Here is a 27,239-nt window from a genome sequence, read left to right as displayed (position 1 = left end):
TTACATGATGCCAGGAAGGATACTAAGTTCTCACAAACCACAGCCCCTAAATATGACCACATTTTTGTTTGTTTCCTTGCTTTGAGGAATGGGGAGTAGCAGAGTATAAAGGCTATCGCTGAAATTAATCATTTCCACCCATAAATTGTTAACAGGGCTAATGGGGGAGGAATAAAACACTGATGTTCCCCAATGGTCAGCTCTGGGAGAGGTGTTATAAGAAGGGAAGAATTTCCCTCTTTATTTTACATACTTAACAAAGGAATGTAAGTGAAAACCTGAGTGGTTTGCATTTCTTCTAATATTTCTGTAGTAAACCTACATTACTTTTAAGTCAGAAAACTGAAATTCTAATTGGGAATAACGATTCCTATTTCCAAGGAGTGGAGGGCAGCAGGAATAACTCCTTTAAGGCTATTGCAGGAACTTCCCTGGTGGTGTGGTGGCCAAGACCGTGCTAGCAGTGCAGAAGGCTGAGGTTCAGTCCCTGGTTGGGGAGCTAGGTCCTGTGTGCTGCAGATTACTTTTTTAAGAAAGACTCTGTTAAAGCTGTAGTTTTGTAGTACATTGACAGTTGAGCCCGTTCTTTGTGGTCGTTTAGTGACTAAGAAGGCGATGGCACCCCACTCCAGTACTCTTGCCTGGAAAAATCCCATGGATGGAGGAGCCTGGCAGGCTGCAGTCCATGGGGTCTCAAAGAGTCAGACACAACTGAGCGACTTCACTTTCACTTTTCACTTTCATGCATTGGAGAAGGAAATGGCAACCCACTCCAGTGTTCTTGCCTGGAGAATCCCAGGGACGGGGGGGGGGGGGGGGGGGGGAGGGCCTCGTGGGCTGCCATCAATGGGATCGCACGGAGTCGGACATGACTGAAGCGACTTAGCAGCAGCAGCAGTGACTAAGTCATGTCCACCTGTTTTGCAATCCTATGGGCGATGGCCCACCAGGCTCCTCTGTCAGTGGGATTTCCTAGGCAAGAACACTGGAGTGCATTGCCATTTCCTTCTCTGGGGAATCTTCCCCACCGACCCAGGGATCAAACCCGCATCTCCTGAATTGGCAGGCCGATGCTTTACCACTGAGCCACCAGGGAAGCCCTGAGCCCTTCCTAATCTCTGCTAAACCAAAAAGACTAAAAAGAAAAAGACCAAGAACCTGATAGAAAAATGAACCAAGGGCAGTGAACGGACAGTTCACAGAAAAAGAAAGACCAAATATCCTTTAAACCTCAGAGGAAGAGGTTTATCATCTTAATAAGAGAAATGCAAATTAAACTAAGGTATCATTCATCGCCTGTGAGAGTGACAAAAATCCTCAAGTTTGATAACACTATGTTGGCTGAGCTGTGGGGAAATGTATTCTCCCGCTGGTAAGAGTGCAAAATGTTGGGGGTAGAATCCAGCAATAGCTGTCCAATCATTTACTCTTGAAGTAGCAAGTGCAGGTCTTGAAATTCAAACTAACCTGTCCACGTATAAAAGTATATACACAATTCTTCATCGCAGCATTGTTTTAATGGTACAAAATGGCAGCAACCCAACTGTAAAAAAGATATATCCACACAGTGGAACACAATTTGCTATAAAACAGAATGAGGAGAATCCTCTTAAACTGGTAGGCAAGGATCAGCATGCATGAGGAGGTGGGAAAGAACAAAACACAGAACACTATAGACAGTGGGGTGTAGTTAGTATAAAAGAAGAATAGGGGTGGGAGGGTATAAGAATATGCATAAAGTGAGGAATGGATAAAGAAGATGTATAATGTACACACACACACAGTGGAATATTACTCGGCTGTTAAAAAGTGAAATGCCATTTGCAGCAATATGGATAGACCTAGAGATTGTCATGCTGAGTGAAGTAAGAGAAACAGAAATTGTGAGTGACATCCCGAATACGCGGAACCTAAAAAGAAATGATACAGTGAGCATATTTACAAATAAAAACAGACTTAGAGAACCAACTTTGAGTTGCCTGAGGGGAAAGGTCGGGGGAAGAGATAGGTAGTTTTGAGTGGACATGTACACACTGCTGTACTTAAAACGGATAACCAACAAGGACCTACTTTATAGCACAGGGAATCCGCTCTGTTATGTGGCCGCAGGGATGGAAGGGGATTTTGGAGGAGAATATGGATACATGTATATGAATGGCTGATCCACCCTTTGCTGTCCACTTGAAACTATCACATTTTTAATTGGCTATACTCCAATATAAAATTTTAAAAATTCTTAAAAAGACTATGCATAAAGTAGCACCAGAAGGATAAAGGAAACTAATACAAATGAAAGTGGTGGATGGGGGCAGGGGCGGAAGTGAGGTTTCTCACCTGTTTCCTTTTCTATATCATTTTGACATTTTTGTTGTTGTTCAGTCATTAAGGTGTGTCTGACTCTTTGCTACCCCATGGACTGCAGCACGCCAGGCTTCCCTGTCCTTCACTATCTCCCAGAGTTTGCTCAAACTCATGTCCATTGAGTCAGTGATGCCATCCAACCATCTCATCCTCTGTCACCCCCTTCTCCTGCCTTCAATCTTTCTCAGCATCAGGGCCTTTTCCATTGAATCAGCTCTTCATATCAGGTGGCCAAAAATATTGGAATTTCAGCTTCAGCATCAATCTTTCCAATGAATATTCAAGGTTGATTTCCTTTAGGATTGACTGGCTTGATCTCCTTGCTGTCCAAGGGACTCTCAAGAGTCTACTCCAGCATCACAGTTCAAAAGCATCAATTCTTACAGTTTTGAACATGTCAATATATTTCCTGGTTTCAAAAAATGGGAATAAACTAAGAATAGGTGGGAATGGCACAAAACTATTTCAGGAATGAGAACGTGGATCAGTACAGGGGGTAGGGGTGGAGAGGGCATCATAACTGTGCAATAGCCACATTCCAGGATTTTGTACAGCTTGTTTATTTTCTTCTTTGACTCAGCATCTGTACATACACGTTGAGAAGTCATAACACACTTGATATTAGAACTTGAGCCTAAAGTCTCAGCATCAATTTTTTATAGCTCAAAGAGGAATCTAGACAATTCCTATGTATTTTCTAACTTATTCTCTAGGTGTTCCATCCTTACCCTTTGCAATATGATTATAATAAACTATCACATGATGAGGCAGGCCAACAAATATCTACCAAAGGATTTTTGTGCCCAGAACATCTACCATCTGCCACATTGTTAATGAAAAGAACTGAGGAACTGATATGTTTAGAGATGTTCAGAAAAAGCAAGCACCTCACTCCCAAGAAAATGTTTTTCCAAATTTAAAGTTGGTGCAAAAGCTTTAAGTAGCACGTTTGAGCTAAAGAGCCAATGTCTGATCTACCTCTTATGCTTTGGTTTTAAGTGACTTAAATGTCAGCTTGGGGACCTAAACACCCTCATATACAGTTCCCCAAGAGGGAAGAATGTTTGGCCAAAGTATTGAAAGCTGATTCACTGATTTTACTGAAATATTTCCAAAGACTCGTTAATTTTTTAAAAGTCAACCTGGCTGTGTTAGGTCTCAGTTACCCTGTGGCATGTGGAATCTTTGTTCCTGGGTGGGATCTTAGTTCCCTGACCAGGAATCGAAATCCCCACACTGGGAAGCAGATTCTTAACCACTGGACCACCAGGGAAGTCCCCAGACTCTCTTCTGCCTGGCAGGTTTAAGGAGCATGGAGGAGCCTGTTGTGGATGGGGCGAATAAGCAGAAGAACAGGTGAGGTTGGCGTGGGGAGGCGGCGCAGTGCACGACCTTGAGGATGCTACTTCTCAGATCCCACCGAGGGAGAGAGTACCCGTGCAAAGGGAAGAGACTCCAACGCCCAGGGACCTAGGAAAGGACACTGGAAAGGACTCCCAGAGCTGAAGATGGGAAAGCGGGAGTAGAGGGTGAGAAGGCCAGGGGAAGAAGCTGCTTGGCAGTGGCCAGCTGGGAACACACTACTGAAAATGGCAAGGAAAGGAGCATTTGAAATACGCATTGGATTCCCGACGGGGGGTTATAAGTGATCCTGACAAAGGGTATGTGCGTGTTAGTCGCTCAGTCATGTCTGACTCTGTGACCCCATGGACTATAGCCTGCCAGGCTCCTCTGTCCATGGAATTCCCCAGGCAAGAATACTGGAGTGGGTTGCCATTTCCTTCTCCAGGGGATCTTCCTGACCCAGGGATCGAACCTGGGTGTCCAGCGTTGCAGGCAGATTCTTTACCATCTGAGCCACCAGGGAAGCCCCAACAAAAGGGAGTCTGTGCGAATATTGAGGCAGAAGCCAGCTTGGAGAGGATTGACAGGGAAGTGCCAAGTGAGGAAATGGAAATTAGCAGTATAGAAAACTTGAGAAATTGGCTTCGAAGGAAGGGCAGGGTGGGGAATAGGAAGTTGAAATGTGTGCAAGACTGAACATGTTTAAATGCTGATGGCAAGAATCAAGTCAGGATAAAGACTGAAAATACTGGAGGAAGAAGTAACTGACCGTGTAGGATTCCTAAGAAATGAGAGAGAATTAAATCAATTTCAGTTCAGTTCACTTCAGTTGCTCAGTCGTGTCCGACTCTTTGCAACCTCATGAATCGCAGCACACCAGGCCTCCCTGTCCATCACCAACTCCCAGAGTTCACTCAGACTCACATCCATCGAGTCAGTGATGCCATCCAGCCATCTCATCCTCTGTCGTCCCCTTCTCCTCCTGCCCCCAATCCCTCCCAGCATCAGAGTCTTTTCCAATGAGTCAACTCTTCACATGAGGTGGCCAAAGTACTGGAGTTTCAGCTTTAGCAATTATGTTAATTTAAATCAATTTAAATTAACATAATTGTGGGGATCCAGAGAAGAAGCCTTTTTTTTTTTCTTAACAGGAGGAAATATGAAAAGCTGGGTGTGAATAAAGCTAGGCTTGTCAGTTTTGTGGCAGGAAGTTCTCTTATATTTTTTAAGAAGTAGAAGACAAGGACTCTACTCAAAGTTAGCTGTTCAAAGGGTTAGAAGAATAAGGAAGGTTTGAAACCATCACTGTCAAGAGCTAGAGAGTGGATAAACCAGAGAGGTTTAGTGAGATTTCTGGGCAGCATTTAGGGCCCAGTTGAAATCACAGTGGAACCAACTTGCCCCATTGTGGGGTTTTATCTGGGAACATTCAGCTGCTTTGGTATTGGCATTAGTTGGCTTCATCCAACTTTGGAAATTTGCCCAAAATCAAAAAAAAGAGTAGTGGGACTTGCCTGGTGGTCAAGACCCCAAGGGTCAACTGCAAGGGGCATGGGTTTGATCCCTAGTCAGGGAACTAAGATCCCATGTGCCGTGTGGCATGGCAAAAAAAGAGAAGTCACAGATTTCAGAAGACTGAAAGATCAGTTACTCATCTGACGGACCATGGAAGCTGGGCTGGATAGATAGGACGGTGAATACAGAAAGGGGGTAATTTTAGGGAATAAGACAAGTGGTCCATGGCCTGGAGGTCTTGATGAATTTGAAGAACCCTCATCATACAATAGTGAAAAAAAATAAGACTAAAGGATGGCTAATAGGGCTTCCCTGGTGGTCCAGTGCTTAAGAATCCACCTTGCAATGCAGGGGACATGCGTTCGATCCCTGGTCTGGGAAGATCCCCCATGCTGCGGACCAACTAAGCCTGTGCTCCACGACTACTGAGCCTGCATGCTGCAAATGCTGACACCTGTGCCCCTGGAGCCTGCGCTCCTCAACAAGAGAAGCCACCACAGTGAGAAGCCGGGGCACTGCGACTAGAGAGCAGCCCCAGCTTGCCGCAACTAGAGAAAGCCCGTGCACAGCAACAAAGACCTAGCCCAATCAAAATGAATCATTTGTAAAAAGAAAGAACCAAAAGCTATCTTCAACAATTTTTTTTTAAAAAAAGATATGCAACAAGCAACAAAGGCTTATAGCGCAGGGAACTACAGTCAATATCTTATAAAAACCTATAATGGAAAATAATCTGAAAAATAATATATGTATAAATGTATAACTGAATCACCTTGCTGTGCACCTGAAACATTGTAAGTCAACTATACTTTGATAAAATGTATATATATTAAGAAAAAGAAATGATTGCTGATTGTAGTCAGAGTATGGATGGGAGGTGAGGCACGTTTGATCGTGGAAAAGGTGTGACTGGTTGAGTTAAACAGTGAAGTAGAATGAAGGACCATTTTGGAAATGAGGTTGTGGATCTAAGGGCTGAGAATGTTGGATGTGCCCTCCTCCCTACCGGCAATGATGTGCTGAAATGAGACTCCGTGTGTGTGTGTGTGTGTGTGTGTGTGTGTGTGTGTGTGTGTGTTAGTCGATCAGTTGTGTCCAACTCTTTGCTGACTCCATGGATTGTAGTCCACCAGTCTTCTCTGTCCATGGGATTCCCCAGGCAAGACTACTGAAGTCAGTTGCTATTTCCTTCTTCAGGGGATTTTCCCAACCCAGGGATCAAGCCCGAGTCTCCTGCACTGCAGGCAGATTCTTTGCCATCTTTCCCACTAGGGAAGCCCATTCCATGTGTAGGAGTACAGTAACAAGATAATGCGATACAATGTAGTCATGTTTACAAACCTTTCATATTAGGGAATTTTTTAAAAACCCATCTTTTGTTTTTGCCAAATAACACTTTTAGAACTACCACCTGTTATCAACATTATTCATAAAAGAACATTTTATGAATTTCCCATTTCCTCCTTGATCCCCAAAATCAGACGGGACATACTCTCACATTTTTCAAGGTGCCTACTCATTTTTACAGCTCAGAAAAATAACTGAAAATTCTGCTCAAAACCTTAAAATACGCATATTTTTGCTTTCAGTTTTTAATCGGAACCTAATATTGTCAAAAGTACCAGGCAGAAATAGCAGTTCCCTCTTTCCAGACAATGCTGCTGGGCCTCTGTTTTGAACATTTCCCTCCAGAGCTCCTGTTGCTGATGCAAATTCAGAGGGAACAGACTGAGCAATCAAATTTGCAAGTGGTGCCTGTTGAGAGTTTCAATTATTTGTAAATCTGTGAGAACGAGTTGGATTCCTGTGGGGGTGAGTGATGGAGGCAGTCTGGATACCAAAATCTTCTGCATCCACACCCCACCCTGTCCTCTCCATCCCCTACTCCCCTTCCAGCCCTCCTGGCTCTCTGTCCCCAGCTACCAGTTGGGACCTCGCAGTGAGAAACCAACCAGATTTGTCTGGCTTGTGTGTATCAACTCTAGGTCTGATTTATCATCATCTGTTGACCCAACCCAGGCTGATACAAAATTAAATGATTTAAATATTAAGTCTGTCCATGGAGGACAGATTCCATCTGTGTATTTTAGTTTCAGTACTTTATCCCTATTGATCAATTTGGTAGCTTCTAAACAAATTTTTTTTTTTTTCAAAAAATCTTCATGTGAGAAATTTATTATGAACCTTCTGGGTATATCTCTCTGATGTTCAAAGCAATTGCATATTCTTTATATTTCATTTGAATTTCTCATACAAGTACAAAACCATACAAAATCAGAATTGGATTTATCCCTGCTTTCTCCCATCCTCCCACATGCCCTCAAGCATAGAACAGAATTAAAAGGCTGAAATAGTTTAACCAAAAGGGTGCTTTGGCTGATCCAAGAACATAAAAAGATAAGCTAGGGACTTCCCTGGCTGACCAGTGGTTAAGATTCCAGGCTTCCGATGCAAGGGGCACAGGTTTGATCCCTGGTCAGGTAACTAAGATCCCACATGCCATGCGTGATGAAAATAGAGCTACTGTAATACATTCACATCCTTAAAGTTAACTGCTAAAAATGTTACAAATTCTCTTCACAAATTTCTTCTCAAAAGTCATCAAGTCACTGACAGCAGCTTACTGTGAAAGTTTATCTATGAGCTTTAAGGGCATCTACTCTGTGTTCAACCCTCGATGTAAAAGTCCCTTGAAACCACTGCATTGCTATCAACTTGCTTAGCTGGAGAGGAGCATACTTTCGAATCTCATCAAGTAAATTCTTAGAAATCCTGAGTTGACATCTGCATTGTCTTTGAAGGTCCTATGGTTGTTGGGCAACCCATTTTTTCAGCATGTGAAACTTACAGGTAAACCAAGACTAAGAAATGTTTTTCACTAAATACAGTCACAGTTCATTTCAACTCAGAATTCCCCCATCCCCACTTCACCTCCCACGGGCACACTTCCTCTGTTGGTTGGTTTCATACTGTTCAAGTTGTACTTATTCTGGAATCTTCTTACTAGCTGTCTCTTCCCCAGTCTGAACTCCAGTTTCTCTTGCTCTAAAATGAGGTCAACTATATTCCTTCCAGTAGGAGTGACATGAGAACATTTAACAATGATGGAGACTTCCCTGGTGGTCCAGTGGCTGGGACTCAGCGCTCCCAACGCAGGGGCCCCGTGTTCAATCGCTGGTCAGGGATCCACATGCCGCAGCTAACACATGACACAGCCATATTAATAAATAAATAGAACTAAATATTTTTTTTAATTCATTGTATTTTTTTAAAAAATAACGACGGAAAAGTTTCTGACAGATTAAAGCTATAGAGAACCATGGCAGGTTATTCCACATATCCATCATTTTGCTGTCATTGGAAAGGTCAATAGAACTTCTTTCTTGACTTATCATTCCTTACAGTGCTCAAGTTTGTGTCCCTTCTATTCTCAGTGAGACTTACCTATCATCCTGAACTAAAGAGAAGGGAGTAGGGGGTCTGGGGCTTCAAAAGAGAGGAGGACAAATCACAGGCAGATGAGAAGAAAAAAAAATGTTTGGTAAACAAATGTTTGCCTTGCTTTGCAGATAAGTCTTTCTGATATAAAAGCTATCTTTGAGGCTTCCCTGATGGCCTAATGGTTACAAATCCGCTTGCCAATGCAGAGGACACAGATTTGATCCCTGGTCCAGAAGGATCCCACATGCCACAGAGCAAGTAAGTCTGCAGCCACAACTACTGAGCTCGTGTTTTAGAACCTGGGAGCCGCAACTACTGAGCCCGTGTGCCACAAGCACTCTAAGCCTATGCCCCGCAACAAGAGAAGTCACTGCAATGACAAGCCTTTGTGCCCCGCAACTAGAGAGTAGCCCCCCTCACTACAACTAGAGAAAGTTCATGTGCAGTAACAAAGACCCAGCACAGCCGAAAATTAAAATGCATTAATCCTAAAAAGAAACACAGGTTGGACTATGACCCCAGTAGAACCCTAAATTACTGTCTTAAAAAAAAGTTATCTCTGGTAATAACTTTTTCTGCTACCAGTCCTTTATCTAAATTCTTTTAGGCAGTTAAGGGAGACTCATAGAGCTTTCAAGGTCTGCTGTGTCTTCACTGCCTTCAGGCCAAAACAACCCGCATGTCAGAGTGGCATATTTTGGAGTGTCATATTCTGTTCCCTTTCGTAACATTCTCATTAGATAACAAAATGAAAATGATTTAGTAATGAGTTTGCTGTCCCTTATTCAAGGAGCATCTTGCCAGCTGTGAAACCCTCTTCTTGAGAGATTTTGGACAAGAGGGAGTTTTACAGAGTTAGAAATGGCAACGTGGAACCAGAGCGTGACTGGGTAGGAGGTTGGGGATTTCCTTCTAAGACTCGCAGGTCCTGCTTTCCAGGGTAAGGTGTGCTAGCCAAAGCTGAGCTGGAGGATCGTGAGTGGTTTCCTGGACAGGTGCTTCTGGTAAGTGCAGGCTGATGTAGCTTTAGATCTGTGACATGGGTGGGCTCACTGGGGTGCCCTCCATTTTAAGGGTCCCAATACATGAACTAGCTTTATCATTCTGTTAATAAGTCAGGTTACTTGAACCTCCATTCTGCTTGCTAGTGTTTGGGACAAACCTGACCCATTCAGAGTTAACCCAGCCAACTTGGGGCTCCCTCCCTGCCTAGGAGTTCGTGAAGCACCCTGTCATGGACGGAAGAGGGGGTTGGGGACATTTGCTCTTCCCTTGTCACAGGTGCCCCGTGGGTCCTGCTGAGATGCATGTCATTCCCCATTGGGCTGGCCCCCTCCCCGCCCCTCCCCTTCTCAGGCACCCATCAGGGTATCTGCATTCCCATGGAGTTTCTGCTCTTATCGTTTGCTCTGCAGCCATTCTGCCTTCTCCTGTTCCACTCATCCCCGTCCTTAAAGCAGAGGAAAAACAATTTTCCCTCTACTCTTTTAAGTTCTTGGCTGAGGCCCTGTAAATAAGAGACAGATTCAGAAGAGAAAAAAAAAAAAAAAAGAGGAGTTTATATGTGTACATGGGAGACACCCAGCAAAACTGAGTAACTCCCCAGTTGTGGTCTAAACCACGGGCTTAAATAATCTTGTCTTTCTTAGACAAGCAAGGGGAGGCTGGTTATGGGGCCGTTACCAGGAAGAGCGAGGTAGACAGGGTAAGCTTTGTTCTATGGATTTCAGGCTGTCTCCTCCATGGATAGGTAGGTCCCCTGTGACCTAGGATTATCCTTTTCTTCTTGGTCCAGAGAGGGAGACAACGGTACAAGTGGAAATTTCCTTGGCAAATGTACATTTCTCTTGCAAAAGACTAACTTCTCCTTTGTTTTCAGAGCTTCTTGTCTGTCTGTAGTTTCTCAAAATAATCCTGTGCCATAGAGGTATGTTTTTAGTGGGGCATATTCTACTGCTGGGCTTCCCAGGTGGCTCAGTCAGTAAAAAGATCTGCCTGTCATGCCAAAGACCGCCTGCAAGAGATGTGGGTTCAATCCGTGGGTTGTGAAGATCCCCTGGAGGAGGAAATGGCAACCCACTCCAGTATTCTTGCTTGGGAAATCCCACAGACAGAGGAGCCTGGCGGGCTACAGTCCATAGGATTGCAAGAGTCTGACATGATTTAGCGACTAAACCACCACCACCTTTCTGCTTCTACCCATCACCCATCAAGGTCCATTGTGTCTTCACCACAGAGGAAGATTATCATGCTGTTTCCTGAGCCTTGTGGGGGCAGCAGGGTATCCGGGAGGTTGCCCCCAGCCCACCTGCTTAAGCCTTTTCTACAGTGACCGTGATGGGGAGGGTGCTGGGTTGAGGGGGTGGCTTCTCCTTCAGGGATCCAACCAGGAAATGGCGCGCCAGTCTGTTCTAATTTGCAGAACGCCAAATCCAAGTGGCTGGAGAGCAGGGCTCCTTCCCAGAGGCCCTCAGCAGTGTATCATCCCGACTCTTTCCCCTCTTCCCCCTCTTCCCCAGCTTGGAGGACACTGGTCCAGTTGTGGGGAAGGGCCGAGAGGGAAGAGGCAGATTACCTTGTCTTTCTGTGTCACACCTGGCCTTCAGCTGTTAAGTGGCAAAACACAAGAACTTAATGTGCCGTCTCCTTGGGGGCCACAAAGACCTGTGTCTAAAAGCTAAATGAACCGTGTGGGAGTAGGAGGTGGCGACAGAGTGAAAGGAAGTGAGGATGAGGGTTTTGTCACAAGTGCTTAGTAGTAACTCTTAGGCAGAATCTCTATGCCAAGCTCTTTTCAAACTTCATCTCCCTCAATTCTCATGAGAATCATGAAATAGTATTATCATCTCCGTTTTGTAACTGAGGTTGAAATTTCATAACGGAAAAGATGTTGAACAGCTGGCCTAAGGTCACCCAGCCTGCAGCCGGTAGCGCCTGAACGTGAATTTGGATTACTGCCTCCCAAGTCTTTGTTCTTTCTACTGTCCCATCAACAACTTAATTCTCCAAAGGACACCAAGTTAAAAACATGAGCCAAAGCATTCGCTGACGTCTAGCAGAGAGTCTGCATCCGTAAAGGTTGAGGAAACACCGGGCCCCTGATACTGACAGCTTTGCCCTTGTGAGTGTGGACTTAAACATTCATAACCTTGAAGCTGAGAGTTACGCTTGATTCAGTGGGATTTTTTAAGACTTCAAGCCTTGGAGACAGCATCTCAAGAGACCCTTAGAGAAATGTCCCATGGAGAAGAGGAGGGAAGCCAGGTTACAGAGGAGTTTTGTAACAAAAGGCAGGCAGTCCAATCATCAAAAGATTATTGTTAATTAAAGAAAACCGGATATCTCAAGTTAAGGAGTTTAGTGGTTTTCCATGTATGGGAAGATGCAGGAGTCTGGGCTCACTGACATCGTTCCCCTGATGTGCACCTGGGGCTAGTATCCAGTGTTTTCACACCTGAGTTTCCTCAGGGCTCACCATGGGGAGCGGCTGCAGTCTGATGGCTGCTAGATGGCAGGTATTCTTTGCTTCCTGAGCTCCTCAGGGCTCACTGGCTCACCATCCACGGTGGCTGAAATGGCTGATGACTCTGACATCCTCTGTTTACTGATAATGGCAGGAAACATTCCATTTCTCCCGAGATACCAAATTAGCATGTGTATGTGGATTTGGCCAAAGTGTGGAAGATAGGAAAGAATCTCTTATTGGCTGAGTGGGGGGACGTTAGCTGGAGGGAAGAGCAGATGAATACAGGATCTCAGATCCCTATGAACAATCTGAATAAATATATCAGAGGCTCACTTTTCCAGAACCTGCCCTCAAAAGGACCCACAACTATACTTCAGCACATCACTTGAAGAAGCCACCTTACTCAGGGGCAAAGATTCTGCCTGCCACTGCAGCAGACACGGGTTCAGTCCCTGATCCAGGAAGATCCCACATGCCATGGAGCAACTAAGCCACGTGCCTCAACTATTGAGCCTGTGCTCTAGAGCCTGGAAGCCATAACTACTGAACCCTCATGCTGCAGCTCGTGAAACCCATGCACCCTGTAGCCTGTGCTCTGCAACAAGAGAAGCCACCAAAATGAGAAGCCTGCACACTGCAGCTAGAGAGTAGCCCCCGCTGACCACAGCTAGAGAAAAGTCCACACAGCAACAAAGACCCAGCACAGTCAAAAACAAATAAATACAAAAAAAAAAATTTTTTTTTAAAGAAGCCAACTTAAAGGAGGGGCAACAAGTCTCAGAATAGAGGAGGAACCCTACAGAGTTGGAGAGTCAAATTTGGTTGAAAATGGGCAGATCCCTGTCCTGGGATTGTGTACCCTGGTTTTTTGAAGTCTCTTGGCAACACATTTTAAACACCATAATTTTCTTTTCTAACGTTCCTTTTTGAGTTTCTATCCAGCTGCATTCTTCTTTCTGTTACTTTAGGACACAGATAGCTGCTCGAGCTGAGGGACTGAAGTCAGGAGCATCAGTCATGGTGTTGCACGTGGGTGGCAGCAAACAGATGTGAGCAAGAAAACCCACAAGTCTGGGCTCCAAGCAAGGAGTAACTGCGTGAGCGTGCCACAGAGTGGGGCACTTGGGGAGCCAAATGACGCTGTGGCTCTTAGGAACTCAAAGTGGAGGTGAGAAACAGGAAGCAGCATTGTAAAACAGCTGAAAGTTCACCGGCTTTGGGGTCAGCAAGATCCAGCCACGGAGCTTAATATCTCTGCTCATTAACAACATGGCTTTGGCCATCTTAGTTCACCTCTGCGAACCTCAGTTTCCTCAGTCAGAAAATAATTATAACCATACAGCATCCTTGCAGTGTGGGTGGGAAGATTAGAGCGGATACACATAAAGCACACAACTTAGGGGACTCCTTCGGTGGTCCAGTGGTTGAGAATTCACCTTACAATGCAGGGGAAGAGGGTTAAATTCCTGGTCAAGGAACTAGGATCTCACATGCTGCGGAGCAAGTAAGCCCATGCACTCTCACTACTGAGCCCACACGCCACAACTGGACAGTCCCTAAGGGAAGATCCCAAGTTCTGCAACTAAGACCCGATCCAGCAAAATAAATAATAATTTTTTAAAAAGAACGCAGCTTAGGAGCCCATAAGCAATCAGTGCTGTCTTACATCAAGGCTCATTTATTTCCTATGGGACCCTCCATGGCTTGCCTCAGATTCCTAGTGCTCACAATAGGTTGGATCACTGCCCTACTGCGTATAGGCAAGGTCTGTGCCAGTACTGTGACTTCAAGGTGAAAACAGCTTTGCAGAAAGCTGGGGGCATGTGAATAATGTCTGGAACCTGCTGAAGTCATTTTCTACTGATGTGAAACTATTTACCACACACTCAGCATCTTACCACACACCAACTTCCCAGGTGGCCCTGGTGGTAAAGAACTCACCTGGCAATGCAGGAGACATGAGAGATGCATGTTTGATCCCTGGGTAGGGAAAATCCCCTGGAGAAGGAAATGGTAACCCACTCCAGTATTTTGCCTAGGAAATCCTATGGACAGAGGAGCCTGGTGGGCTACAGTCCATAGGATCACAAGAGTAGGACATGACTTGGCGACTAAACCAGCACCACAGCATCTTAAAACAGCCCGTATTTATTCTTGCACAGTTTCTGTGGTCTGGAGTCCAGGCACAGTGGCACGACGACCTCAGATCAGGGGCCAACCAGGCTGAAATCAAGATGCTAGTGGGCTATGCCAGCCACATAAACGTTATGGGCAGAACTCAGTCCCTTACATCTGTTTTCTGGCTGAATGTCAGCTGGACACCACCCTCAGACAACTACGAGCCACCCTGCAGTCCCTGCCACGAGAGCCTCTTTAGAGGCAGTTCATGACATTCTGTTTCCTTCCTGGCCAGGAGGAAGATATCTCAGTTCAAGTATCTCCTCTTTCCAAAGAAGGCCCAGGCCCCCTTGCAAGGTGTTCACACTTGCTCAGGTGGGGCTCAGCCAGGATTATCTCCCTTTTTGATTCATTTACAGGCAACCAGTTAGAGGCCTTGGTTATTAATGCATTTGCGAGATCCCTTCCCTTCTGCCACGTGACCTAGCCTGACAGGAGTGAAATCCCACCACATTCCGAGGTCTCATCCACACTCAAAGGGTGAGAATGACACAGTGCATGGACCTCAAGGGGCAGGAATTCTACCTCCTGTGCCTGCTCGGTCACGCCCAGCTCCAAGTCAGGGCCAAGGCTGAGCCCGGACTTAAGTAACACTTGGTAGACACCTTGTGAATCAGCTTTGATTCACTTGGAAGTTCACCAGGTGATTTTTCTTCTTGTGAAATTGCTGTATTCTACAGAATCACAGCAAAAAAAAAAAAAAAAAAAATCCCAGATACCACACCTGGAAAGAATATTGTCCTTTTGGGAAATATTTTGCCCTGGAGAAAGCCTCTAGTACCATCTCAGACACCTTCCATTCTGTTCTGCAGACATCTTGAGGTTGTAATGTACATCCACAGGAATTCAGGTCATGAGATGTACTTTTTAAAATACTCTCAAGCTAAACATGGGGAAACTAATGCTCAGACAGGATTAAATTCACCTGGTCCCCTGCTCCGGGCCTCATGCAGTGATGTCTTGACCAAAATGTCCACAGACTGGTTGCCTTGGCTATCGACGGAAGTGAAGTCGTTTAAGTGAAGTCACTCAGTCGTGTCCGACTCTTTTCAACCCCATGGACTGTAGCCGACCAGGCTCCTCCGACCATGGAATTTTCCAGGCAAGAGGACTGGAGTGGGTTTCCATTTCCTTCTCCAGAGGATCTTCCCAACCCAGGGATGGAACCTGGGTCTCCCGCATTGCGGGCAGGTGCTTTACCATCTGAGCCACCAGTTGAATAAGATTCCTGCAGGTGGTCTAATAAATAGATGAACACCAGAAAATGGAAAAACTACCAGCCAGTGTAGGGGAGGCTGAGGCATTTTCCAAATAAAATTTAATGTCCTGATGACTACCACTATAGAGAATTGAAACCACCTTAGACACCACAAGAGTCCAAGAGATAATAAAAATTATTTTCAAATTGATTGAAATGGAATTAATGGAGGACTATTTCTTTTGCATAAAACCTTTTTTCCCCAAATTTGCAATGAAATAACAATTTTGTGTTAATATTAATAGGCTCCATGGGACAAGCCACATTTTGAAAGTAAGTAACTTGCTGATCTTTCAAGGTCTGCTGCTGCTGCTGCTAAGTCGCTTCAGTCGTGTCTGACTCTGTGCGACCCCACAGACGGCAGCCCACCAGGCTCCGCCGTCCCTGGGATTCTCCAGGCAAGAACACTGGAGTGGGTTGCCATTTCCTTCTCCAATGCATGAAAGTGAAAAGTGAAAAGTGAAGTCGCTCAGTCATGTCCGACTCTTTGCAACCCCATGGACTGCAGCCCACCAGGCTCCTCCATCCATGGGATTTTCCAGGCAAGAGGACTGAAGTGGGGTGCCATCGCCTTCTCCTTTCAACATCTACTAGGATGGAAATAGCACAAATTGATCCTGCTCATTACCTCCTATCCAGATAACTGAAACTTGATTGGTCTGCTGGTACACCTCCAAATGGTTTTTATTTTATTTTATTCATTGATTATTTTCAGCTGTGCTGGGTCTTCACTGCTGCATGCAGGCTTTCTCTCGTTGTGGAGCCTGGGCTTCTCATTGCAGTGGCTTCTCTTGTTGCAGAGCACAGGCTCTAGGGCACACAGGCTTCAGTAGTTGCGGCAGGTGCGCTCGGTAGTTGCAGCTCCCGGGCTCTAGAGCACAGGCTCAATAGTTGTGGTGCAAGGTCTTAGCTGCTCCACTGCATGTGGGATCTTCCTGGATCAGGGATTGAACCCGTGTCTGCTGCATTGGCAGGCAGATTCTTTATCCCTGAGCCACCAGGAAAGCCCCAAATGATTTTTACATCTCTTTCAGGCTAAGCTTCTCAAGGACACCTGGAAATAATCGTTTTCCCTTAAAGAAGGACTCCTTTGTGCTGAAAAACATGTGGATTTGGCTATGAGAAAGACTTCTTGGAGTCAAAAATCCAGACCTCCAAAGTTAAATGGGAGGAGTGGGTTCTGGGTCTGTGCAAGGGAAGATCCCAGAGTCTGTCCTAGCTCCAGTGAAGGGAATGTAAAGAGCTGAGATGGTGGGGGCAGGGACTAGTTTTAGTAAGAAGTGCCAAAGGCTGAAACCACAGTAGCTTTGGAAGAATCCTCATCAGTGCTGGTGGCAGGGACCAGGGCCAGAGCCCAAGGATGTGAAGTACTCAGATTCTCGTGCACAACTGCTGATAATGCAAACTCGAGCAGCCACTTGTGAAATCAGTTTAGCACTTTCATAATGTTAAATACACTCTTACTATATGAGCCGCTCATTCAACCGCTAGGTGTCTATTCAAGAGAAACAGAAATTCATGTCCACCAAAAGGCTTGTACGTCAGTGTTCACAGCGCCTTTATTCCTAAGGGCCTAAAATGGAAATGACACAAATATCCATCAAGAGGTGAACGGATACAGAGATTGAGGAATACTCTTCACCAATAAAAGGTAAGACTCCCAATACATACAATATGGATGAGTCTTAGAAGCATCGTTGTGAATGCAAGAAACCAGACAAGAAAACGTATACTGTAAGATTCCATTTAAATAAGGATGAGAACAGGCAAAAACCAAGCCCTCAGTGAGAAAAATCTGTGTACCTCCCTGGGGCAGAGATTAGGACAGAGAACCTGCAAAGGGGCAGAAGGAAGGTTTTAGAAAATACAGAATATTTGCCAGCTTGATGGTGGTGATGGCTGCGTAGGTGTATATATTTGTCAAAATGCATCAAAGTGCAGTCTTAAAATGAGTACATTTAAGTCTATGTAAAATAGTCATTATTATATGAATAATAAACCTAACAAGTTTTTTTTTTTTTTGGCCATGCCATGCAGCTTGTAGGATCTTAGTTCCCCGATCAGAAATCAAACCCAGGCCCTCGGCAGTGAAAGTGCAGAGTCCTGATCACTGGACCACCAGGAAATTCCCAAAAGTTGATGTTTTAAACAATGACTCAGATGCAGGGTTTCTACTGGAGAAAACACTGATGAAGTTCACTGCACATCCCTAGAGACCTCTGAAATGTATGCTGCGTCTCAATTCCAATGGAATTCTTGTTTGATTGATATAAAAATACCGCAGAGACTAAGGTAGAGTCAATGCACTCCTCCTATCCCTCCTGCTAGAAAGCCTGGATATTATAAAGCAAATATAGAAAACTCGGAAAGGGGAGAGAAGGAGGAAGATGGGGGAACGACCTCAGAACCCAGAGAGTGACGTGGCAGTGAGTTTTCTCATTGTCTCATGCATCCTGGATTGAATAACAGAGAAGCTGGCAACACAGAAAGGCCAATGGTACAAACAAACAAAAAAAAAGATAAAAGAGCTTCCAAAGAAAGGGGCAGCCTAAGAAGACAGAAAACAGAAATAACCAGCCCACTCAAGCCAGCACTACAGAAAAAACCTCCCCCAACCTGAGCAGCGGGCGCCCACGCAGCAGAAACTCTTCAAGTGAGTATAGTTTCCTCTTTTAAAAAAGCCCCCCCAAACCTGTGAACATTTTCAATGGCACTGGCTATGCTTTGGGGTAATTCATAGCCAATGTGGTTATGAAACCATAAGGGCACCTCCCTTGTACAGAGCTCAGATGTCCAGATGGTCCTTCTATTGACTATTGCATTGCTAGGTCGCTAACACAAGTGATTGCTATTCCCCGTTCTCAGATTGGACCTGGATTTTTAAAAATAACCACTTTTCTTTGCCAACCCTAAATTCAGGGTGGGGTTGGGGGGCAGTAATACTTAGCAGTCTGTTAGGGTGACTAAGTACCCAAAATATCTTTGGCACTCCCTCAATGGCCTTGTGGGATTGCCAAAAAAATACTCCCGTTTCCCACGAATTTAACTCACAACTTGGCACAAAAGGACAAAGAAGGGATTCTGTGAATAATGAGAGGTGAGTAATGAGCTCCACAGTTTTGCCAATGGAGCTCTACAGGAATGTCAGAACTGCCCAATTTTTCAAGCTCACAGTAAGAGAAAAACCTTACAGACAAAGAAGGCAGTTCGTCCTTCTCCTGAAAGGACATTTGTAATTATTCAGACAGTCCACTCAAACAAAATGTTATCCTTATAAATATACTCTAGTAAATTAAGTATTGTCATTATAGATATACACTCTGCTATCTTTTCAGAGTGGAGAGAAGCAGCTTTCATACAAATATTTGTCAGCAAATTTTAAAATATTTTATTTCAACATTTGAAACACCTTGTCCATTAAGAGTGAGCAGGGAGACTTTTCCTGGTGGGTCAGTGGCTAAGACTGCACTCCCAATGCAGGGGGCCCAGGTTCGTTCCCTGTTCACCGCCGGAAGACAAGATCCTGTGTGCCACAACCAAGACCACAAATAAATTTTTTTTAAAAAGAGTGAGTGGGTTTTTTACAGGATGGTGTAAACAGTTTGTAAAGCCCTATAACACCAACAATACCTCTATTACCCAACAGGAATAGTAAACTCTCAAAAGTACATTTTGAAAATTAAACTTGCCATGATCTGTGTTAAAACTGGCCCTGCCCTTATTTCTTATAAGCATAAAATCTATAGCTTAAAAAAGACAGGCACTCTCCCCATATGACATATTAATCTGTAGCACTTGCCTTTCTAGGCACGAACGTAGACAGAACAGACATAGGTGGCAGAATTGACGAGTTGAGTGGTGTTGTGTTGGACTGTAACAATAGCTCTGAGGTGTGATATTTCATTCACAAGAAGGAGAGCTCTACCAACTGATCTGGAGGATCATGAAATAACACTGGGTTCACCTTTGTGTTCACATTGCCTAAAGGTCACTGGAAGGGGTTTTATCAAGCCCCATTAGTGAATGTGGCTGTCCAGTCCTAAGCTCTTCTATCTTATCCCACGCACAATAAGCAGATGTCAGTGCCATTCATTTGATAACTCTAGATATTCAAGTCTGCTTTTCTCCCTGGACACGGGTTAGCCACCCACTGCCCATCGAGTATAAAATCAGGAGTGGCACGGTGATGTTTTCCCAAGGCTGACCTGAGACCACAAGGACAACGGCCAGACCCTTACTCCGGTCTACATCTGCCAAAGAGTAAAATAAAACCCATGTTCCAAGCTTCCTGAATTCTAAGTAATTTCATCCTGATACAATTGGGAGACTGGGAAATCTCCAAGGAGACATTTTTCTTTTTTTCAGTCTATCTGTTAGGAACAGGAAGACAGGTCTAGTCACATCACAAGTATCAGCAGCACACGATAGTGATCACACACCGGGGTGTTTGTTTCTTGTTGCATTGCTCCACCTAAACTTTTTTGGTCAATGAGTCGTGGCAGAGAGGTAGAGGGGATCCACTCTCAAAGATCAAGTCTCACTCTCCCAGATAACTTGTCCTGAACTCGTTACTGTCACTGTGGCCTTATCTTCAGTAACTAAACACACAACAATAATTTGTTCCTTTAATCATCACACTGGTATACAAAGTACTTAAATGCTTCTAAATGCAGGGTCTGCATACATGCACCACAAAGAACTATGGGGAAATCCCCGTACAAGAGGCCCTTTTCACCTGAGATGCTGCATGACAGTTGAGCAGTGAAAGGTGAGTGACCACACCACTGTGGTTATCTTGATGAAAAAACAAACCCCCTCAAACGTTATGAGTAACACTTCACAGCATTTGTACTTTCCCTTTCCAAGCCTGGAGAAGGAAATGGCAATCCACTCCAGTACTCTTGCCTGGAAAATTCCATGGACGGAGGAGCCTGTGGGCTACAGTCCATGGGGTCGCAAAGAGTCGGACACGACTGAGCGACTTCACTTCCTTTACCTTCTTTCTTTCCAAGCCAGTGGAAGGACACAGCGTTAACCATCATTAACATAGGAAAACACCATGCCGTTCATCCTCTGGGCCCATATACAGATAAATAGGAAGATCGAAAAATAGATGATGGAAGAGTGGATAATAAAATAATTCTGAATAAACGATATCACCAGTGCTAATTCTGATTAAAAGTTTTACATTTAGTTGAATTTTTAAACTCTATTCTTTGGTGCATACACGTTTAGTGTCTCTATGTCTTCTTGGTGGATTTTTAAAAATCATTATATATTGTCCTTCATCCCTTTTCTTTTTTTCTGTTAACAATATAGAACCACTCTTGCTTTTACAATTATTGTTAACATGACATATATTTATCTTTCTACTTTCAAACTACCCGTTTGGTTGGGTATGAAGTGAGTTTCTTGCAGACAGCATCTGGTTAGATCATACTTTCTTTTCTTTAAAAAAAAAATCTATTCTGCTAATCTCTACCCTTTAATTAATGTGTATAGATCTTATATTTAAGCCAATTCTTGAAATGCTTAAGCTGAAGCCTGCCATTTAATAATTTATTTTTTGTTTGTTTCCTGTTTTTCTTTTCTTGCTTTCTTCTGTGGCGATTGGGCAATTTTTTTTTAAGGTTTATCTTGTTTAATTTTTCCTTTTTTGAGTATATTCCTTGTATAGGTTTCTTTATGGTTGTCAGGAAGCAACAGTTAGAACTGGACATGGAACAACAGACTGGTTCCAAATAGGAAAAGGAGTACATCAAGGCTGTATATTGTCACCCTGCTTATTTAACTTATATGCAGAGTACATCATGAGAAACGCTGGAATGGAAGAAGCACAAGCTGGAATCAAGATTGCCGGGAGAAATATCAATAACCTCAGATATGCAGATGACACCACCTTTATGGCAGAAAGTGAAGAAGAACTAAAAAGCCTCATGATGAAAGTGAAAGAGGAGAGTGAAAAAGTTGGCTTAAAGTTCAACATTCAGAAAATGAAGATCATGGCATCTGGTCCCATCACTTCATGGGAAATAGATGGGGAAACAGTGGAAACAGTGTCAGACTTTATTTTTGGGGGCTCCAAAATCACTGCAGATGGTGACTGCAGCCATGAAATTAAAAGACGCTTACTCCTTGGAAGGAAAGTTATGACCAACCTAGATAGCATATTCAAAAGCAGAGATATTACTTTGCCAACAAAGGTCCGTCTAGTCAAGGCTATGGTTTTTCCAGTGGTCATGTATGGATGTGAGAGTTGGACTGTGAAGAAGGCTGAGCGCTGAAGAATTGATGCTTTTGAACTGTGGTGTTGGAGAAGACTCTTGAGAGTCCCTTGGACTGCAAGGAGATCCAACCAGTCCATTCTGAAGGAGATCAGCCCTGGAATTTCTTTGGAAGGAATGATGCTAAAGCTGAAACTCCAGTACTTTAGCCACCTCATGCAAAGAGTTGACTCATTGGAAAAGACTCTGATGCTGGGAGGGATTGAGGTCAGGAGGAGAAGGGGACAACAGAGGATGAGATGGCTGGATGGCATCACTGACTCGATGGACGTGAGTCTGAGTGAACTCTGGGAGTTCGTGATGGACAGGGAGGCCTGGCGTGCTGCGATTCATGGGGTCGCAAAGAGTCGGACACGACTGAGCGACTGAACTGAACTGAACTGAGGAATTACAACATACAGACGTGACATCACAATCTATAGATATCCATGTTCGACTACAAGTGAAGTACTGAAAACCTACTTCCATTTATATTTTTTTTACCCCTGCTTTTAAAATATAATCGTTTCAAGTATTTCTTCTACATATATTGAGCATCAAAAAATGTTGTTATAATTTTTGCTTCAACTGTCACATATGATTTCAGAAACGCATGAGGACAGCTTATTATATTTACCTTTATTTTCACCCATTCCATCGTTTGTTTTTTTCTTCCTGAAGTCCCAAGCCTTCTTCTGTTGTCATTTCCCACCTGGACAACTTTCCTTCACCATTCTCTAAGGGTTGGTCTGCTAGTGACACGTCATCTTAGTTTTCTTTCATTTGAGGATGTCTTTCTTTTTCTTTCCCAAGGATAGTTTCTCTGGACACAGAATTCACAGAGCCTCTTCCATTCTTCTGGCTGTTGAGAAAGGTTGTGTCATTTCCTGCCAACCTCCATGGTTTCTGATGAGTAATCTGCTGTTATCTGAAGTGGTGTTCCCCTATAGGTAATGTATCATTTTTCTCTGATGGCTTCTGGAGTTTTTTCTTTGCTTTTAGCTTTCAAATGTTTGCTTCTGAGACTGTCTTGGTGTGGATTCCTTTGATTTGCGCTTCATTCAGTTCCATGAATTGATAGGTTTCCGTCTCTCTGTCACTCTTTCTTCAAATGTTTTTTTCAGCTCCCCATTCTTTCTTCTCACCTCTGAAACTCCAGTGACTCAAGCAGTGTAACTTTTTTTTGTTGCTCCACAGGTCTTTGAAGCTCTTTTAATTTTTTTTTCAATCTATTTTCTCTGTGTTTCAGATTGAGTAATTTCTAGTCACTGTTCTTAAGCGTTTATCTTCTATCATTTCCACTCTCCTGTTGAGTCTATTCAGCAAGATTAAAAAACAACCTTTTTGAGTTATTGTATTTTGCTTGAATTTAATAGGAAAAAAAAAAAACCCTGAAATAAAAGTGAATTCAACACTGACCTTTAGAGCAATTATTTTTTTTCACTCCACGACAATATAAAGGTATTGCCTCAATCCCTTCTCCTCAATAAGGAAAATATTAATAGGATCTCTTAGAGATTATGTCAGGTCTTCAATTTTGGTGACACTCTTGTTCTTTACCATATTAGATATGATAAAATGATCACATATTTCACTTTACATATGATGTTCCTATAAAATATTTGAAGGAATTTTAACAATACGGCAATGAGGTTTTTGTTAATTTTCATTTTTCACTTTGAGACAGCAGTGAGCATTCTCGGAAGTCCTTATGGTCTTGTGGTCCTGGGCCGCGCACCTCTTCAGTCCGGTGGCTCTGGTCTCATTCTGTGGGTGAGAGTCGGTTTGACGCCTGGCAGAGCCTTGTCAAAGTTTCCTTTATGTTTCATCAATCATCATCTCCTTCTGAAGTGTATAGCCTGGCATTAATTATATCCTTTTCCATGTTGGTTATGCCAAGAAAATTATGCTGTTTCTTTTGGGATACTTTATTTCATTAGGTATTGAGGGAGGTAGACTCTGTGGTCCAACTTCAATCTTCTTTAAGAATATAAACTGTCATTTTTTGGTCCTTTCTCAGAAATACCGACACCAAGACATCATTCGCTTTTGATACTTTAGAATGTGTTTGTTATTCCCTGGCTATCATTTGTTCAGGTTAGATTTCCCCCTAAATTATTCATTAAGTGCTAATTATATTAGATGAATCCTAAATTTTGGCCTGATTCTTTCTTCTTAAATGGCTCAAAAGTGCTTCCACGTTTTAAAGCAAAGCTGGTCCAATCTGAAACATTATTCCTTTCATCTACTAAGAATAAATACATTTCAATTTGCTTTTACTGAAATTTTTAATACATTTGGACCACTGCATACTGCCTCTTTTGCATACTCCATACTGCATGACAAAGACACCCAAAGCTCCTGTCACTGTATTTTCTTTTCTTTGCCTAATACTGCTTCCCAAGTTTCTCCTGTTGGCTTCATTACCATATTTCCAGCTATTTTCTATTTAATTTGGTTTATCTCAATGTTTAAAAACATGTTTTAATCTTGTTTATTTTAAAAATTATTATTATTTTATTTTTGCTCACACCATGCAGCATGCGGGATCCTAATTTCCCTACCAGGGATTGACCCTGCACTCCCTGTGTTGGAAGCATGGAGTCTTAAGCACTGAATCACCAGGGAAGTCCTCTATTTAATTTGTAATTTGGCCTATTTTAAAAGTTTTCCATTTCCACTGTTTGGTTCTGGCAACCTTATACTTAGCAAGTTAATTTCTCTTCTCTGATATCTCTGATGTTTGATGCTGTCAATCTATTATTACTGTAAAGAGACAATTTGTTGCTTCTACACTGATATTGGAAACATAATAAAGTGATAAAGGTACAGTTGTTGTTCAGTTGCTCAGTTGTGTCCAACTCTTTGTGACCCCATGGACTGTAGCACGCCAGGCTTCCCCATCCTTCATTATCTCCCAGAGTTGGCTCAAACTGATGTCCATTGACTTGATGATGCCATCCAACTATCTCATCCTCTGCCACCCCCTTCTCCTCCCCCCTTTAATCTTTCCCAGCATCAGGGTCTTTTCCAGTGAGTCAGTTCTTTGCATCTGATAGCCAAAATATTGGAGCTTCAGCTTCAGCATCAGTCCTTACAATGAATATTCAGGGTTGATTTCCTTTATTTATTTATTTATTTTTTTGATTTCCTTTAGAGTTGACTCATTTGATCTCTTTGCTGTCCAAGGGACTCTCAAGAGTTTTCTCCAACACCACAGTTCAAGGCATCGATTCTTCAGCACTCAGCCTTCTTTATGGTCCAGCTCTCACATCCATACATGACCAATGGAAAAGCCATAGCTCTGACTAGATGGACCTTTGTTGGCAAAGTAATCTCTCTGCTTTTTAATACGCTGTCTGGCATGCTGCGATTCATGGGGTCGCAAAGAGTCAGACACGACTGAGCGACTGATCTGATCTGATCTAGGTTTGTCATAGCTTTTCTTCCAAGGAACAAGCATCTTTTAATTTCATGGCTGCAGTCACTGTCCACAGTGATTTTGGAGCCCAAGAAAATAAAGTCTGTCACTGTTTCCATCGTTTCTCCATCTATTTGCCATGAAGTGATGGGATCGGATGCCATGATCTTAGTGTTTTTGAGTGTTGAGTTTTAAGCCAACTCTCCTCTTTCACTTTCATCAAAAAGCTCTTTAGTTCTTCACTTTCTGCCATTAGGGTGGTGTCATCTGCATATCTGAGGTTATTGATATTTCTCCTGGCAATCTTCATTCCAGCTTGTGCTTCATCCAGCCCAGCAGTTCTCATGATGTACTCTGCATATAAGTTATATAAGCAGAGTGACAATATACAGCCTTGATGTACTCCTTTCCCAATTTGGAACCAGTCTGTTGTTCCATGTCCGGTTCTAAGTGTTGCTTCTTGACCTGCATACAGGTTTCTCAGGAGGCAGGTAAGGTGGTCTGGTATTCCCATTTCTTGAAGAATTTTCCATAGTTTGTTGTGATCCACACAATCAAAGGCTTTAGTATAGTCATCAGTGAAGTACAAGTAGATGTTTTTCTGGAATTCTCTTGCTTTGTCTATGATCCAACAAATGTTAGCAATTTGTTCTCTGCTTCCTCTGCCTTTTCTAAATCCAGCTTGTACATCTGGAAGTTCTCAGTTCACATACTGTTGAAGCCTAGCTTGGATTTTGAGCATTACCTTGCTAGCACGTGAAGTGAGTGCAAATGTGTGGTAGTTTGAACATTTGTTGGCATTGCCCTTTGGGATTGGAATGAAAACTGACTTTTTCGAGTCCTGTGGCCACTACTGAATTTTCCAAATTTGCTGGCATATTGGGTGCAGAACTTTCACAGCATCATCTTTTAGGATTTGAAATAGCTCAGCTGGAATTCCATCACCTCCATTAACTTTGTTCATTCATAGTAATGCTTCCTAAGGCCCACTTGACTTCACATTCCACGATGTCCGGCTCTAGGTGAGTGATCACAGCATTGTGGTTATCCAGGTCATTAAAACCTTTTTTGTACAGTTCTTCCGTGTGTTCTTACCACCTCTTCTTAATATCCTCTTCTTTCAGGTCCATACTATTTCTGTCCTTCATCGAGCCCATCTTTGCATGAAATGTTCCCTTGGTATCTCTAATTTTCTTGAAGAGATCTCTCATCTTTCTCATTCTATTGTTTCCCTCTTTCTTTTCATTGTTCACCTAAGCAGGCTTTCTTTTCTCTCCCTGCTAGTCTTTGGAACTCTGCATTCAGTTAAAGGTAATAGGTGTTTTTAAAAACGTGACTAGTAGGCAAGCAGGTTTTTTTCTTGGGGGTGGGGGCATTTGTTTGTTTTGTCCTCAAGGTTTTTCACAGACTACAATTAAAAGTTTATGAAAGATGGGGAAAATTATCTGGTGAAAGTAGTTGCATCTTGTGACCTCAGGCTAATCTCAAGCAAGAGGCAACCGATTTGACAAGCAGACTGTGCTTCTTAGGTGTCTGCATCTTAGAAGAGGAGCCCGGAGAGGCAGCCATGGAAGGTTTGCTCCAAATATTAGGAGGGAAGAGAGAATCCGTGTACTCCTCCATTTACATTTTGTTGAATCGCTGTTGCCTAGAAGGAAAATATGAAAAAGATCATTATACTGTCTGTTATAGTCCACATCACACTGGGCAGTGATTTGTTGATTGTTCATTCCCGGGCAAAAACTGTGGGTTCCTTAAGCCAAGAGTTCTGTATGATTCATCTTTCTATCCCAAGAGTCTAGAGCAGTGCCTGGCCCATGGCTTATTTCAATAAATGTTTGCTGAATAATACTTAGAATATTTAAAACGTCTTTCTGTGGCCTTTTGTTGGAGGTTAAAATGTGATTTTTTCCAGGGTTTGTACATAAAAGGTGTTACTCGTAATTATATGGATGGTGTTCTAATTTCTGATAAGGAGGATAAAACCTAGAT

General features: G+C 43.2%; 1 long non-coding RNA gene across 2 annotated transcripts; it reads left to right on the top strand.

Annotated features, from left to right (window-relative positions):
• Positions 1 to 821: 821 nt before the first annotated feature.
• LOC104976051 (uncharacterized) lies at positions 822 to 26,708 on the top strand. 2 transcript variants are annotated; one of them, XR_009493130.1, is made up of 3 exons: positions 822 to 9,665; positions 13,096 to 17,214; positions 17,601 to 26,708. It is a non-coding gene; the product is annotated as an uncharacterized lncRNA (long non-coding RNA). The 2 variants fall into 2 exon arrangements; XR_009493129.1 differs by having other exon boundaries at positions 822 to 17,214.
• The last annotated feature ends 531 nt before the right edge of the window (positions 26,709 to 27,239 follow it).

Source organism: Bos taurus, chromosome 27 (genome assembly GCF_002263795.3).
Source record: "Bos taurus isolate L1 Dominette 01449 registration number 42190680 breed Hereford chromosome 27, ARS-UCD2.0, whole genome shotgun sequence".
Lineage (NCBI taxonomy): Eukaryota > Metazoa > Chordata > Mammalia > Artiodactyla > Bovidae > Bos > Bos taurus.
The sequence above is the reverse complement of the archived record's forward strand: the minus strand, read 5'-3'. Positions and strand labels throughout refer to the sequence as shown.